Source organism: Pinus tabuliformis, chromosome Q (assembly GCF_031772625.1).
Source record: "Pinus tabuliformis cultivar Carrire ecotype Pingquan chromosome Q, CPIR1, whole genome shotgun sequence".
NCBI lineage: Eukaryota > Viridiplantae > Streptophyta > Pinopsida > Pinales > Pinaceae > Pinus > Pinus tabuliformis.
Window position 1 is genome coordinate 1,365,167,988 of NC_142296.1, and position 13,234 is coordinate 1,365,181,221.

The following is a 13,234-nucleotide window of genomic DNA, read 5'->3' on the forward strand; positions in this document are numbered from 1 at the left end:
ATGGGCTCGCAGAATCATCTAATAAAACTCTTGTCAATATTATTAAAAAATTGTTGGAAGATAACAAAAAGACATGGAATAAGAAGTTAGTCAATGCCTTATGGGCAGATAGACTGACTACTAAGAAGTCCATTGGAAGATCACCCAATCAGTTGGTTTATGGGATGGATGTAGTTTTCCCATCATCCTTGGGAGTGCCAGTGATGAAGATCATCCATGAATTACAAGTGGAACGAAATGATATTAAAAGAAGAATAAATCAGACCATACACCTGCAACAGACCAAAGAAGAAGTATATGTAAAATCACAACTAATCCAAGACAAAATTAAAAAGGTCTTTGATAAAAAGACCAAAGCTGATGATTTTTACATAGGAGATAAAATTCTCAAGTGGAATTCAAGGAGGGAAGATAAAGGCAAGCATGGAAAATTTGATTTTTTGTAGCAAGGGCCTTATGTCATTAATGGCTACAGAGGCAACAATGTCTTCTTCTTGACAAACATAGATGGATCAGATCTACCAGGAGGACCGGTTAATGGTAGAATGCTAAAGCATTATTTTTCCACTGACTCACAATAGTTCACCTTACTTTGCATCATTGTACATAACATTGCAGAGTGTAGATTTGATTTGATGGTAATCCTTTGAAGTTGAAACCCGGAGAGAAGGCCCTAAGATTTGAAGGATTTACTGTCATAAGTATCAATAAAGCAGAAATCACAGAAGGACAGTTCACAAGGTAACTACAGTCACAATTCAAAGGCTATTGATCTTCATAGTTCTTGACATTTCACCAAAAAAAAATGCCATCCCCATGTGGATCCCCTGTTAGAATCCTATATTAATAGGATTCATAATTTTGAATTGGTTGAGGTTAAGTCTTGTAATATTGTACATACCTTTACCTCCTACAAAATTTTTCGATATTAAAATTAAAAAATGTAAAGAGGGTATGTCCTAAAAGAAATATCAAATGATAAAAAAAAAACATGAACCCCAAACAAAAAACAGAGCATGAAAGTGTGCAAGTCCAAGTGCCACTACTTTTTACTATTAATGCCTTAAATAATGGTTGTGTACAGTTTTTCCTATATGCCACAACCCATGATAGTCAAACTATTTAATTTTGACTATTTCATGTATATAGTTAGAGAATAAAAATCTGACCAAATAGTTTAATCTTGGCAGATCATTAGCTAGGTAGATATAAGGTTAGAAGTAGCTAGTTTGTTTTATAAAAAAAAAGGAAAGAAAAGGGTTTGCTAGCTTAAGTGCACCCACCAAAGTGAAGAAAAAATGTTAGTGTAGGTAAAAGGGTAAGTAAAGAAAGGTTGAAGAAATACAAGTCATTTGGAGCATAAGCACTACTATCATACTTAACTATGTATTTCAAGTGTGCAGGAGTAGTTATCAATGAAAAAGCATGCTCATAAGCTGATTTGCCTAACTCCCCCTTCATTGCATTTCACCCCCACTATATACTCACTAACTTCCCTTTTACCCCTTCATGGCTTATGAAAACCCCTTCCCCCCTCATTTTTACTCCTATCCCTTAGTTTCACACATTTCCCTAGTCAATTACTCCTAAAATCCATTCCCCTAAGTGTGAAACCCCTTTCCTCCCTTTTAAAATTATGTTTTCACTTCAATAATTACCCAACACCCCTCTAAACCCTTTATCCTAACTCTAAAAACCCCTCGTCTCACTAACTCTGCCACTTAACCATTTTCCCAACTAAACTCGAGTTTAACCCACCACCCTGGTGAGGTAAACTAACCCTGCTACCCCTAAAACTCTGCAGTTTAATTAATCCCCACATAAACATGGGTTAATTACTTTAAATCGTAATTAAAACCCATGGGTCCCGCTAACCTCTGCCTCATCACCCGACCATGCAGCTTTCCCACATGATGGTCGTCCGATCATCCACCCCTAGATCCAACAGCCATCACCCATATCGCGCTTGTGCGATGTCCGACATTTAACGGCCCCAGAGCACGCGATATGGGCGATTTTGCTCGGGGCCAATTTGCCTACGTGTCGGCCTCTGGCATAGATCGCGTTCCCCCGAAAAAATACTGCCCGACCCCCATAAGCGGTGCGATGGCCTCCAAAACTACCTCTCCACCAAAGTGAAAACCAACACTATTCATAAAACATTTTTTCCTTGCCATTTTTCCAACCGTTGCTGGTTAAAAGCCTTTCGACCCCCATTTTCACCCTTTTTAGCTCAAATCGCACTGCTGAACCTCTAAAGAACCCGCACCTTCCGAACTCCTACGACCAGCTATCAACTATCAGAGCCTTCCGATGCCACCACTGCACACCATCCTAGCTGTCAAAGCCCTTTGCAAACACCAAATTGAAAACCAGTTGCAGCCCCGACTGTAAATTCCAAGTATTTGAACAAGAACTACCCTCTCTTTAAAGAAAGAACATTAAATTCCTAAAATAACTGAAAGAATTTGATTAATTTCAATTTAATCAAGAGTCTCCCATTCTTGAAGTACCAGAACCCCAACCTGCAAACTACTCGTACCCTACCCTAGTTATTCAATTACTGAAATTTCACACCCAAAGCTATATAAAGCTCAATTTTCCACATTTTATCATAGAAATGGCTGCCCCAACCTCTCTGGATATCAGACCAATGACAACCCCTCATTTAGCCATTAACCATTTGGACCTAGCAAATAGGGATTTTCAAATCAAAGACACAGCCACCCAAGGCAACCTTCTAAGAATCATTGTTGAATCCATCAACCAAATGCTACAAATCTAGTCTACTCCTAATCTGACTCCTTTGTCCATTGCAAACCTGTTGGACCTGTATGCCACATTGGACCTAGCCAAGATCAAACAAATATTTCAGAATTTCATCATTGAGGAGCGCCATACTCCTAAAAACATTGCTCCCTATGTTTTTTCTATTTTTTCAGAGACTGGCAGGAGAATAATCACCATGATTTCAAGCATCCTAGGATTCACAACAGACGAGTTTGTGGATGAGATAATCATGGCCTTCTTATCCATTTCACTCCAGGCTAGACTCCCACCTTTTATGTATGATTATGCCCAGTTCATTGCAGACAAAATGCATGAACAGTTTAGTAGATTGCCCACTGAAAGAGTCTTCAAATACTCTTCAGTGTTGTTTTACATGTTTCTAATTACCAGACAGACAAGTTCCCATTAAAGACTCAGAAAGCAGATACCAGGGGAAAGGAAATATCAGTCATCTACTGGACACCCTTGGTGCAGAGGTATAACACACCCTTCACATACAAAGACTTCATAGATTTTTTTGTTCACCCTGTCATAAACATGATGACTTCTAGCACTCAACCTATAATCAGTACTGAGATCAAAAGAGTACTGCAACTGGCAAAGAATAGAAGAGTAGGAGACTGGTACCTATACCAGAATCATACTGAAATCAGGATCTATGGTTGCGAGTTACCCCCCTACAAATTGCCTAAGTATCTCCCAATGAGAATATTTGCCCTATAATACTTCAGGAAAATGATAGGTGCAAATGAAGTCAACTTCCTAGCTGCTAAGAAGAAGACATAGTATAAGATGAAAAACCAAATGGGACCTTTCATCTACAACACCAGAGAAGCTGGACCTGAGGCCAATAAGATGCTTCAAGACATGAAATTCCAGCATAGTTTCATTTGGAATTATGACCCTCATGGGGTTATAAAAAATCTCAGACAAAAGGTCAAGCTGGGACCTTACATCCACTACCCAAGACCTAACATTAAACAGTATGCTGACCAGTCATAATGGGTAGAGAATACATTGATAGATATGGACATCACAGTGGTGGATGTGGAGAACAACATGATTGACTTGGAGAAACAATTTGACCAAAGCTCTTTCTTGAAGGTCTCAGAGTTGGAAGAGCTAATGAATATCCCTCCCATCATTCAGATTCCTGTCAATGAGGAGAAGAATCCAAAAAGAAATAGGGAGGAAGCATCAAGCTCTGCCATGGAGACCATTGATCAGCAGTTCCAACTAAGCAAAAGGCCCAAATTGACTCCTGTGTCTGAACAGGAGGAAAACATTGCATCAACAGAAATGATTGATACTGATGCAATGGCGTAAAAGAGTAGACAAACAACTAAGACTACTGCATCAGCAGAAACAAAACAATCCTCTTCTTCAAACACCCAGATTATACAGAGACAGAAGAGTGTGGAGGTGTCTTCCTTTGTCAGGCCAACTGATAAGGAAGCAGATATCAAGGAAAGATTCAAGGAGATTAAAATGAGGAATGAAAAGCTCAAGGCAGACACTTATGCCAAGTACTTGAAGATGACACCACTGAATTAGAGCAGATTGATGTCATCTTTTAATATCAAAGAAGGAAAGATGCAGGTGTCTTTCCTACAGCCTACTGTACAATAGACTACAAGAAGACCAACTTTGAGGTCTTAGTCAGGGATGTGCATCCCATAGATCAAATAGAATTTCACAAGCAGGCTAGAGAGATGATCTACTCCATCCTCATAGCAAAAGCAATGACAACATTCAAGCTCAAGGACTCATTAGACAATGTGACAGCCCAATACAAACTGGAAAAAGCATCTTCCAGCACCAAAGACACAAGGATCAAATCCTTAGAAGACCTTATCATTGAGCTAGGCCATAACCCAAAGGACATCAAGGCTGTTGAACAGTTAATTAAGAAGAAAAATGAAGACATTGTAGCCCTTAAGAAACAGCTCAAGTTGCCTCAGTCACAGCACCCTCAAACATAGAAGTCTTAGAAAGCCAAACAAATAATGAAGAGATGATGGACTTGCTGTTGCAACTCAATGACTAGTTGAAGGAAATGCAAAAGGAACTAGATAGCTTGATCCAACTCAAACAAGCTAATCTAGACAGTGCCCCTCCAACTGTCATTCCTACAGTGACCACAATCGTGCCTTCCACATTGGTAGCAACATTAGCTCCCATTGGTCCAATGGCCACTGCATTGCCAACAACAATAGCAACTACATCAGCAATGACATCAACAACAATAGGTACCACAGGTGATGAAACAAACAAGTTGGTCAAGGCAATGGAAGAAATGTCCATTCAAACAAATGAAACGAACAAGTTAAAAGAGAAACTTACCAGCCTGGAGATAGATTGCAGGTTAGCCCAGATCATGCATAAGGAAGAACAACAGAAGGCTACTAGAATGAATGAGAAAGTGAAATCCTGGAGAAAGAGTTAACACTGAGTGAGCCTTTGTGAAAGGCCAAGAAATTATTATGGGCCAATATCATTGATTGGTCATCTATCCAGGTCATTTTTGAGCATATATACTTAATCAAACAGGCTACAGAAGCCATCTAGAATGTCAAAGAAGAGCTTGGAGAAATGCCAAAGGAAGCAGTAAGAATTATTCAATTCCTCAACTCCAAGAAAAAATATGAGCTACAAGAACTTGGCATACCTAAAAGGATAGGTACCATTTTGGAATTCAAGAGGGTCCTAGCCAAGAGAAATTTAATGTTAAATTTAGAAGATAAGTGTCAAACCATGCAACTAGTCGTTGACAGGTTTATGACCAAGTTTGAGCTTTTGAGAGAAAAGGGACTACCTAGTCCCTTAGTCATAAATGATAAATTGATGACACGGGAGGACTACAACAAGAAAATCAGAGAATTAGCCAGAGAGCAGGCAAATACCTCATCAATGAGTGGTATACCAACAGGTAGAGTATTATACCAGACTTCTGAAAATATATTTTACCTCTAGCATGAGGTGAAACACTTATTTACTAATAAGCTTACTTTTGCCAAATATATAGAGGCTGGTGAGATATATAGGAAAATTCTCAACATCCAGTTACTAGATGAAGAAACATGGCAAAAACTTTATGATTTACTATAGTAAAAGCATAGTAAAAATACAAGTGTACAGTAAAAAGTAAATGGGCATGGTAAAAGGATGAAGACAACTCAGCACAATCAAAGTGTATCAGGTGAAAGAGTATCAGGTGAAAGATGAAAGCCAAACAACCTGCCAACATAAAGGGCTAAAATCAAAGCACAATAGCCAGCAGAACCAAAATAACAGTGACCGCATGAAACAGTTCAATAGCCGTCTCTATCTTTTTACAAGAATATATTTTCCTTTTCTTAGATTAAATCTCAAATTAGTTTGAGATATTTTGTAATAAACTTTTTGTATAAATACTTTACCATTTGAAGTATTTGGGTGGATTATTTTACATTTGTAGATTTATTGTGATCTTGAACCTAAGGGTGATTGTACCATTTTCAAGTCAACAGACTGGAGCTAGTAATAAAAGCATTTCGCAACAGGATTCATGGGTTGAGCCATTTGAAGCGAAGTACTTTCTTTGTGTGATTGTTTTACCTTTCTTATCTGTTTTCAAAATCTTAAATGTGTTCTAAAATCTAAATGAATTAACTGGAAATATCACTCAGAATTTGTTTAATTACACTCTGTTTTGCACAGTAATTTATTTACATGTTTTCTTCTGATACCTGGATTTGAGAACCCTTAATTTTTCTCCCATCCTGGTTGACCTATTTCATTCCTTCCGAAGTCCAATCTAGGGAACCCTTAATTTCTCCCTGGATCCGATTTGCAGCCATTCACCATTTAGCCTTTGAGATTTGCAGTAACGCATCTATCTTGCCCTGTAGACCCTGTTTTTAGGACTGAATCCAGTCTTGTTTATTAGACATCCAACTCCATAGCCCAATGGTATAAGCCAAAACTCTGTCCATCTAAGTAAAGTGATCCCACCACCAAATTTTCAAAACAAAACCCAAGTGCAAGCAACAACTAGCCTAAAATCATCTTAACTAAAACAAAGTTAAATTATAAAGAGAGAGCCCTTTCTGAGCATCAGGAAGGCTAGGTCCTGATCTCCAAAAGTGGTTTGTGGTTACCTTTGGTTTTTTTCTTCTTACTTCAAAAGAATTATCAGAGTGATAACACATTCCAAAAATAATTAAACCATATAATCAAGTTGCCTTGATGCACTATTAAAATACACTACCTTTCTCCTATTGTCATAGGTTGGAAGAAAATAATACTAATAGTCTTGGTTTAGCTTTAGAAAATTGTTTAGAATTTGAAGTAAATTTGTTATGGTATTGCAACTATATTGTCTATAATAAAAGTGAAACCATTAAATCCTTCAATTTACATTCCAAAAATAATTAAACCATAGAATCAAGTTGCCTTGATGCATTATTAAAATACACTACCTTTCTCCTGTTGTCATAGATTGGAAGAAAATAATACTAATAGTCTTGGTTTAGCTTTAGAAACTTGTTTAGAATTTGAAGAGTACTAAAATAAAATAAAATAAAAGTTTACTTATTGATGATGTGAATAAACAAAGTAATATATCTACCATATTTCAACTTGTTTAGGACATCGATAATCAAATGAATTCTTTTGAAAGAAAAGACATTACTTCTACTTGTAACTGCATGCAAGCGTCTTTGAGAACTCAATTGAATTTTCAACCTAATACTATTTTGTCAAGATCATGGTGTAACTTCTAGGAATAACAATGTAAACTTTGAAACGAGAACTATAAACTCAAAATGAGAACTCTAGCCAAAAAATCCCCATAAAACATGAAAAATCAACTCGAAAATGAAAAATGTTGATGCTGGAATAACACCTTTTTTTCTAAGGTAATTTTTCAACATGTTTTAAAAATGACAGTGAAAACCAAATTTTTGTGCAAAAAACACTTTGAAAACGAAAAGTGTTGATATGTTGATGTTGAAATAATGTCTGTTTTTTTTTTTTTTTTTTTTAAGGATAAATTTTCAACATTTTGAAAAAATAGTGTAAAAGATTTTATCATGACTCCGAAAAACATTAAAATTTCAAAAAAAAATGAAAACATAAATTAAAAAAAAAACAAAACAAAAGCAAAAAAATTCAAAAAAATAACAAAAAGTAAATAAATATATATATAAAAAATGACAAAAAAATCAAATATATAAAATAGACAAAAAATTCAAACATTTAAAAAAAAATAACCACAAAAAATAAATCAATCATAAAAATATTAAAAAAGGAAAACAAAATTAATGATAAGAATTAAAAAATTAAAAAATATATATAAAGAACTAAATAATAACAAAAACTTGTTAAAAAAAAAACATTAAAAAAATTGATTATTTTTTATAAAAACTATAAAAATAAATAAATAAAAATACAACAATTCAAAAAAACTATTAAAAAAAACTTTAAAAATAAAATAAAATTAAAAACAAACCTGATTTAAATAAATAAATAAAATAACAAAAAACCAAAAAAATAAAACAAATTTTAATAATTTAAAAACAAACTAACAAAAATTAAAAAACTATTAAAATTAAATTTAAAAAACATAAAAATAATAATAATAATAATAAGAATATTAATAAACATTAAAAAACAAAGAAAATCAAATTAAAAAAACAAAAACATAATTAATTAAAATTTTTAGGGAAGTGTCTTCTTACAAGTACCTGGGAATTGATATTCATCACAAGCTCAACTGGAACCATAGCATTGAGAAAAGGATTAATGGGGGATGGAAAGCTTATTTTGGTCTTGAAAATAATTGTAAAATAGCAAACCTCGTAATGTGGGATAAAAAGAAGTTCCTCTTTGAAACTTTAGTCACTCCTGTTATCTTATATGGCTGTGAGGTTTGGGGTTGCAGCATCTCCAGAGAATCATGGAGAAAGATTGAACAAATCCAAAATCGTTTTATAACTTATAACCTGAAAATTAAAAGTAATATACCCTATCCTATTCTCCTTATAGAAGCAGGTCTTTCCCCTATTGAGAGCCTAGCTGTGCTTAGGTTTTTGTTGTACAAGCACAAACTCAATAACATAGATGATCATAGACTTCCTAAGCTAGCTTTAAATTCCAGCCAAAACCACCTAAGGCTCAATTAAGGGTGGCATAAAGACACAAGGGCTTGGTTAAACTATTGGGAGATCAACGAAAATGATGCATTGCAAAACATAAATAACATTAAAGATATTGTTACTTCTAAGTTCAAAGAAAAATTGTGGTGTGAGAAAGATTTAGCGGCTAAAAGAAAATTAAGTTATTATAAGAAGGTCATCAACCCCACCTTAAAAGATCAAAAGTATCTCTCTTTTTTAACTAGCTCAAAGAACAAAATTAATATAGCAAAAATTAGAACGAATTCTCATGAGCTCCACAGTGAAACAGATCATTGGGCAGCTCCTAAAATGCCATGGATGGAAAGGATCTGCCATATATGTGAGAATAGGAACATCGAGGATGAAAACCACTTCCTGTTAGAGTGCCCCGAGTACAATCACATTAGATCTCAGTTTCACAATCTTTGTTACAATACTGACCTTCCTAACCTTTTACAATGTCAAAAGTATAGTGAGCTCGGGAGGCTTCTCTCCAAGCCTTTTGAGCATAGGAATAAAATCTTAAATCAAAATAAATAATTTGTTTATTTAGGTCCGATAGACCATTGTTTGGACTCAGGGGACGTTAAACATCATCATCATCAAAATCTTTAAAAATAAAAAAACTTCAAAAATAAAATGATTATAAAACCCTTAAAATTAAATTAAAAATTAAAATAATAATAATAATAATAATAAAAAAAAAAACAAAGAAAAAAAAAAAAAAAACAACAACAACTTAATTAATTAAAAATTTTAGAACATTAATATTAAAATCTTTAAAAATAAAAAAACTTAAAAAATAAAATGATTAACAAAATTGAGAAAACAAAAAAAAATACAAAACAATTGGAGGGCGGGGTTGAAATCCGATTCTAAGAATCAGATTTCAACCTTGCCCAAGGGCAAGGGACGTGCTCCCCATGCCCATGGGCAAAGGTGCCTCCAACTTTTTTTTTTAAGTTTTGTTAATAAATTTATTTATTTATTAAGATTTTAATATTAACGTTCTAAATTTTTTAATTAATTGGGTGTTTTTTTTCTTAATTTGATTTTTTTTAGGTTTATTATTCTTTTCCTGGTTTTTTAAATTTGAAATTTAATTTTAATTAATTTTTTTATTTCATTTTTGTTTTAAAATTTTTTAAGATTGTTTTAATTTTTTTGGTTTTTTCTTTAATAGTTTTTAAAAATTGTTGTATTTTTATTTATTTATTTTTATAGTTTAAAAAAAAAAAATCATTTTTTTTATGGTTTACAAGATAATTTTTAGATGAGAACTTTTTTTGAGAGATCACATCGAATATTTTCTTGGAGCCAACGTTTCGAAACCCTCCACTATAGTTCATCATCAAGACAAAGGTGAAGTACCTCATCTAACATTAACTCTATATATATGTGTGTGTGTGGAGATGCTTCAAAGAAAACATGGAAAAACAAATTGCTCGTTAGAAAGTCAAAAAATAAAAATTATTTTTGTTGGAAACGTTAAAAGGTCAAAGTAAAATGAAAATAAAATTAATAACTACATGATAATTCAAATGTTCAAAGACATCCTCATAAATTGAAATAAAATTGGAAAGAAATGAATATATAAAATATAAAGATGTAACACTAAAATTATGGAATAAATAAAGGAAGTCAAAAACAAAATTAATGAGTAATAAAGATTTAACAATATCTAACATTTTGACTTTTCTTTTCTTTTCATTGTTATATATTTATATATAGAATTGTTAGATATTGTTAAATATTAGTTATTAATTTTCTTTTCTTTTTTACTTTGACTTTTTAAAGTTTCAAAAAAAAATATTTTTTTTTTGACTTTCTAACAGATCAATTTGTTTTTGCTTGTTTTCTCTAAAGCATCTCCACCTATATATATATATATATATATATATATATATATATATATATATATAGTTAACGTTAGATCAGGTACTCCACCTTTGCCCTGATGATGAACCACAATGGAGGGTCCGAAACATTGACTCCAAGAAAATATTCGATGATGAACCACAGTGGAGGGTTCGAAATGTTGGCTCCAAGAAAATATTCGATGATGAACCATGGTAGAGGGTTCAAAACGTTGGCTCCAAGAAATATTCGATGATAAACCATAGTGGAGGGTTTGAAATATTGTCCCCAAGAAAATATTCAATGTGATCTCTCCTAAAAAAGTTCTCATCTAAACATTATGGATTACAGAAGTCTAAACTAAGAAGAAAAGATATATATATATATATTTTTTATATTTTTTTTTTTTATATATATTTTTTATATATATATATATATATATATAAGTAATCAACATTTAAAAAACAACTAGACATAAAAAAATTTAAAGTGTCAAAAAAAAATGTAACATTAAAAAAAAAAAATCCACAGTTAATACATTAGAAATTATGAAGTATAAAAAATAAGCCCTCTAAAAAAAGGGGTTGATGTTGTATCAACACCTTCAAAATCAACTTGAAAATCACTAACATTTAAAAATAAATATTTATGTTTGAGAAAATTTAAAGTGTCAAAAATATGCTTCGAAAAAAGAAGAAGAAAAAAGTGTCAAAAATATGCTCAAAAAAAAAAAAGTGTAAGAAAGAAAAAAAAAAGAGTGTATTTTGAATTAGCTTTTTTCAAAATTGGATGAATTTTTGCTATCTCAAAAAAATGGGTAATCGTATCAATTTCCGTTTCAAAGTTTACATTGTTAAATATTATCATGACAAAAATTCCTACAAGATACAAGAAAGTGCTAGGGAAAGAATCAACGGTAAAAAACCCAATTCAATTATTATTGCACTATATTGATCCCCCAAAGATGATGTCTTATTAGCAAACGTGATAAATAAGTCATATCAGAATAATGCAACAATGGTCCTAAGAAGACTACTTTTTCCCAAAGTATTTTTGATCTAGATTGGATCATTATATTTTTTATCATCAATCTTGATGCTTTTAGAGTGGAAAAATTGGAGGAATTAACTCACATAATCATTTTTACTGGTGAGAACCAATTTGGCAAATTGGAGTCTAAAACTCTTTTTGAGGCATCAAATGGATTTTTCTAATGGTAAAACTTTGTCATTTTAGTACAACATTTTTTTTTCTATTCTACAAACAAATACCTTTATAATGACACAAGAATTACTTCAATCAGAGTCCATATGAAAAAGTTATGCCACTTGGAAGTTGACCTTCCTGTTTTGGCCACCATAATTTGAGAGGATGCCATGTCAACCCTCATTGTTGAGAGAAAAGAGGCTAGTCAGGTGATCATGATGAAGTAGAATCTATAAGATTCAATATTGTAGCTCTAGTTAAGATTTGAAAGAGTCAAACCTAACCACTAGTAGGCTATTGCATTGTGTTATACTTTTCAAGTGTATCTTGTTTGATAGATGAACACAGTGGATTAGAGGGATATGGAGAGAGCACACAAAGAGGATTTGTGCATTGTATTAGCCAATGGGCCACAGAGGGATATGGAGAGAGCACACAAAGAGGATTTGTGCATTGTATTAGCCAATGGGCCACAGACCTTACTTCTTTATACTTGCAACAATTTCTATTTAGGGAAAGAGAGCAGAGAAACCTCACCTTCCAGTTGGGTTTTCTCCCGAAAGGAATTGCAGGGATATGTCTTGTGCCAATCATGGTTTGTGAATTTTTTATTTTGTTGTTCTCTGTTTTCTGTATAATTATAATTTGCATGAATATGCAATAAATAGTAATTTACAAATGTAGGAATCTAAAGATAAATAAACTCTCATAGAGTAGATTTTGGATTTTTAAGTATAATTTATCAGATCTATTGTGATGAATTTCCTAGTAGAATATCCATGAAAAGTTATGGATTAAATATTTTTGTAGTTATTAGATTTTTGAAGCATTGTAAATGATCAAGCTATCATAGACTCACAGTAACCTGAAGTAAGCCCCACCTCTTTGTTGGCATTGATGATGTAGTTGTTGTGTTGCAGTGATTGATGGTTGGGATTGATCTCAACCTGGGCATGTATGTCATATGTTTGTGTTCTTATGGTGTGTTTCTATGGAAAATTCTTAGCTTGTTAGTTTATGGTGCTTTGCATTTTTGGCTTGTTAGTTGTTGGTGCTTTAATAGTTTCATAAGTGTTTGGAAAGTTGTGGAGCAGATTGGCAGAGGTCTGGGCTGAGGTTTTTTGTGTTTTCTCTATTCTCTGCCACAACCGCATAGGGCCAGTTTTATGCATGTGGTTGTAGGCCTTTAACTGCACAGATGTTGTCTTATGCGTGCGGTTGCA